Source organism: Lepidothrix coronata, unplaced genomic scaffold (assembly GCF_001604755.1).
Source record: "Lepidothrix coronata isolate B3197 unplaced genomic scaffold, Lepidothrix_coronata-1.0 Scaffold87, whole genome shotgun sequence".
Lineage (NCBI taxonomy): Eukaryota > Metazoa > Chordata > Aves > Passeriformes > Pipridae > Lepidothrix > Lepidothrix coronata.
This window is the reverse complement of record NW_016690267.1, coordinates 318,265-323,086: the sequence shown is the minus strand read 5'-3', so window position 1 is coordinate 323,086 and position 4,822 is coordinate 318,265. Positions and strand designations below refer to the sequence as shown.

At 42.1% G+C, this 4,822-nt stretch overlaps 1 long non-coding RNA gene across 1 annotated transcript; it reads left to right on the top strand.

Annotated features, from left to right (window-relative positions):
• The first annotated feature begins 1,182 nt into the window (after positions 1-1,182).
• LOC108500235 lies at positions 1,183-3,599 on the top strand. Its single transcript, XR_001875789.1, has 3 exons — positions 1,183-1,297; positions 1,964-2,045; positions 2,566-3,599. It is a non-coding gene; the product is annotated as an uncharacterized LOC108500235 (long non-coding RNA).
• The last annotated feature ends 1,223 nt before the right edge of the window (positions 3,600-4,822 follow it).

Here is a 4,822-nt window from a genome sequence, read left to right as displayed (position 1 = left end):
GAAGGCACTCTGGTTTGGGCTCCAAAAGTGACATTTTAGTGTTACACATCTTAAATGTGGAGCGGTTTCGCGAGAGCATCCTGACAGGTTTTGAACTCCCAAGAAATTGTTTTCTGGTGCCAAGCTACACAGTCTGGGAAAGGCTGCACGCCATTCTCACTCCCTGCAGCTCTGCCAGAACCCAAAATATAGTCACAAAAAAAGAATAAGAAATATGGCTCAGGACTATGGTTTGTGGGTGCATTTCAAGCAGGAGCTTTCTCTAACATTTAATGGATTAACTGCTCTCTGAGCCATAAGGAGTCGGTATAAGGGGAGGTCCATGTACAAGTATATCATGTGGTGACACCATGAAGAAAGGGAGAGACAGGGCAGGAAAGAAAATTCACCAAAAAACATCTACAGTGTGGAGGAAAAGGTAAAACTTGGGCCAATCCACTGTAAGCCCATTAACTTTATAAATTTAAAAGTGACTTTGCAGTGGTTTCTCAAAGGGAAAACACGGGCATCTGAGAAGGTGTGGATGCTAAAGCATTGATGTGGGACCCATATTTCAGGGAACAAGAATACATCAGTATGCCATGACTGTCTCCACAAAATGGTCTAAAGGAGGAGATTGAAGGAAGTCTAAAATTATTGGTTAAAAAAAAAAAAGAGAATGGTTATGAGATGGAAAAAATACATTTGGCTTTTTGTTATTATCTTATTTAAGTAGAGCAGAGAAGAGCTAGGAGAGAAATAGGCAACATCTTAATACCTTTAATTGGATGATAAGAATAGACCATCTTTTATTTAAGACCTTGGATGAATCAATTGACAATAATTAATTTTAGCTGGTTAGAGCAGAAGTTGCACTGCCACAGGCGTATTTACCTCCAGGAGTATAATTGAAATGTGATTGTTTGTATCAATTGGGGTTAGAAAGAAGTCCCCAACAGGGAATGGCTCAGATGTGGTTCTCATACCTCCCCTGAAGTGCCCTGCACTGGCCAGGGCAGAGCCAGGACACCAGGTGAGAGGAGCTCTGAGCTCAGCCCCTCCTGATGTCCTTGCACGCAGGAGGCTTCATGTTTTAGAACACTCTGTCATGGACTCGATGACTTTGGCCCAGTACCTTCTGTTTGTTGTTAATGAAAGTCAATTCAAGTGTGGAAAAGTACAAAATGTCAACCTATGACCTTGTGAAATCCATGGCAGGAGAGAGAAAAGAAAGACAACCCACCCTTTGGTACACGCTTTGTGCCTCCTGCTGTGTTGGGATCCAGAAGGAGAAACCTTTCCTCAGGACTGGGGCTCAGTAAGTCAGGAATTTTGTCTCTCTTTATTTTCATTACAGTTAGTTAAATCCTTGGGCTCCTGTTAACACTGAGCTCCAAGCTGATTTTTTTGTTGAAATGCTGAAGCCTAATTTTCGTTTAACAATTTTCTGTTTGAGGCCAACATCAAATTAGTGTGTTTTCCACTGGCAGACCCCAGTAATTTGGTAGGCAGTAGGCTCACACATACTTAAGTTATTCAATACATTTTGTTATACTCTGTACAAAAACCTAGTCAGAAAAGGCTGATTTATGATATTCCTCAGGTTTCCTGTTACTTTAAACCACTAACATCCTATGGCCAAGCCCTTCATAGGCAGCCAGCACATCTGGCCCAGAGTGGGTCTGTCACCTATGGCCGAAATGCCATATTTATAATCAAGTCATCATAGAAAAGAAAGAATTGATTATGATGAAAAAAGAAAAAAATTGAAATATAAAAAAGGCAAATTTATCAGTGAACATTTGTAAATATGATTGGGTGGTTTTTTTCCAATCATACATCCCAGACAAAGGGGAGCCTGTAATACACTGAGCAGAATATTAGATACGTCCAATCAGCTCTTCTGGCTCAATTATAAAATACTGAAAGCTCTGATTTTCCCATTTCACACATTTTTAATGTCTATTTTGTGTTTCATTTATAGAGACAACCCACTCCTGGCTGAAGCCAGAGCTCCACAGTCCATGTGAAATCCCACCTGCAATTCTGCAACTGCTTGTAAAGAAGTGAGTCTGCTCCTCACAAAGTGTTTTTTAGCTGGTCTCCTCAGGGGGTTAAGGCTTATGCAGTCATTGTTTCTGTGTTGTAGCTGTGTATCCATCTGTCAAATCTGATCAATGAGCCAAAGTCTCCCTAAATATTAACTTCCTACATGTTTCATAAAATAGTTAGACGCAGAAATTTGGCTTATTGTCCTCCTTTAAGGGAAAGCTGGAGTGGATGTCCATGCTGTAAAAATCATACACAAATCCACAGAGCATGAAGTTAGGCTCACAGCACAAATCCTTAATTTTCCTCATAAAACTGTGTGATTAAAAATTAACTTTATAAAAAAGGAGGGTGTAAAGACCTGCAATATTCAGACTGGTACAGGCAGAAGTCAGGCAGTGGTTTGGGGGTGCCAGTACGTATAAACCAGCATGAGCATGGATTTAAGCTGTGTGTACTCCTGAAGGGCACAGCCAGAGCTGGCTGTATTTTTTTCCTCTGGAAGATGCATTTCACAGAGATTCATTTTTTTCTAAGGGAGTTGTAAAAGAAACCTGTAGATGATAACGAACAGATTCTCAGCTGTGTCGAACCCTGGAGCGCTGCTGTGGAAATGTGAAGAGCTGCAGAGGTTCAACCTCTTTGAAAATCTAATCACTGAATATTTCTAGTCAGCTTCCTCTGCCAAAGGAATATGAAATTTTCCAAGTCTGTGCCAAACTGTTCATGAACTGTTTCTCAAGAAGATTTGGATTATGTAACCAATAATCGTGGGACACCTCTTCACTTTCTAAATTACATCTGGCTGAGATGAATTTTTACGTGGAGAACACAACAAAAATGTGAAATACTGTTTGTGCTAAAGTGCAGTTATGACATATGAAAATCTCTATGGTAACATGGCATAACCTAAAGCAACTGTGTGTTCACACAAGAGACATCCAACACCTTTGTCATTTTGTTCTTTATTATTTCTCACGGATACACTACTTTAAAGACTGAGGCAACTTCTCCATTCTCCAACCAAAGGTGCAACCCAGATTTATATCAGCTGTAATCCTTGGCAAAGTAGTTATCAGTTAATTTCCTGCATAATTTCTCCAGAAACACACTGGAAGTGCAGCCTGACTATTTTTGGTCTGGTTGATGAGAAGATCAACATGATGACCCAGCAACGTGCACTTGCAGCCCAGAAAGTCAAACATATCCTGGACTGCATCCAAAAGAATTGTGACCAGCAGATCAAGGGAGGGGATTCTCCCCCTCTACCCCACTCTGATGAGACCCCACCTGCAGAGCTGCCTCCAGCTCGGGGGCTCTCATCACAAAAAGGACATGAAGCTGCTGGAGCAACTTCAGAGAAGGCCACAAAGGTGCTCCAAGGGCTGGACCCCCTCTGCTCTGGAGACAGGCTGGGAGAGGTGGGAGTGTTCAGCCTGGGGAGGAGAAGGATTCAGAGAGACCTTGGAGACCCTTCCAGTGCCTAAAGGGGCTCCAGGAGAGTGGGAGAGGGACTTTGGACAAGGGCCTGGAGGGACAGGACAAGGGGGAACGGCTTCCCACTGACAGGGCAGGGTTAGATGGGATATTGGGAAGGAATTCTGAGCTCTGAGGGTGGTGAGGCCCTGGCACAGGTTGCCCAGAGAAATTGTGTGTGCCCATCCCTGCAAGTGTCTAAGGCCAGGTTGGATGGGGCTTCGAGCAACCTGGAAGGTATCCCTTCCCTTATCAGGGGGTGGCAATGGATGAGCTTTAAAGTCCCTTCTAACCCACATCATTTATGGTTCTATACCCAGAAAATTATTTAAACACTTGTTCAACTTCAAGCAAACAATTAAACATCTTTGAACTTCAGATTGTGCCCGAGAGTTGTTAAAACAGGGCCCTGGGGGAAGGACCCACCTGGTTCGTGTGTTCACTCAAGAAGATGATCTCTGCACAACCATCCAAGGCCTGACCAGCTCTCAGCGATAACAATACCTCTTGTTGCTTCTTTTGGCAAGAATTTTGCGAGTCTCTCTCGGAAGAATTAGATCACAGTCAGTCCCACCTTAACTACATATTTGCTCGCTGAATAAACAGGATGAAGTTGGCCCCATGGTCATGTCTGCTGGCAGAATTTAGCACCTCCAGTCCTGTCAGGTTGGTTCCAAGGGTGCACAGCATCCAACCAGTCTCTTGCATCCCAGCTTTTGCCCCCTGCCAAAATGATATCCCAGCAAAAGTTTTCAGTGCTCCCTTCCCCATCATTATGAGTAATGCACAACCAGAAGGACAAATTCATTCACATTTTAAATAGCAGCATCAGCAATATTAATTGCACAATAAAACAACATTTGTTCCAAGTATGCAGCCAGTTATTTATTTGTGTACAATTCTGAGTCATGCAACTTTAATTTGATGTTTAAAGTCTATTTCAACAAACAAGACTTTGTTTTATATGCAAAGTGCCTAATCAGGTGGCGTTTCTGAGCTATTTAAGTAGCTCTGAGAAATGCGAAGTCTGATGGATATTTCACTGCACTAAAAACCTTTTCCTCATATGAGTGAAAGCTTAATTGTTCCTTTATTACATGAAGGTGCTCAAAACTCTGCTTTTGCCTTTCAGGGTTGTTTTGAAAAATAAAGAGCAAGTGTAAACAGAGGATCAAAATTAATTTGGAAGATAGATGACTTCATGAAACAAGGTATTTTGGTTGTGCTTCCACAAGCAGTAGTACTTGTGCTGTGTATAGATAATTCGTTTAAAAGGGTATATTTGAGCTGAATTCCCTTTCTGTTATCTTCCAGTGTC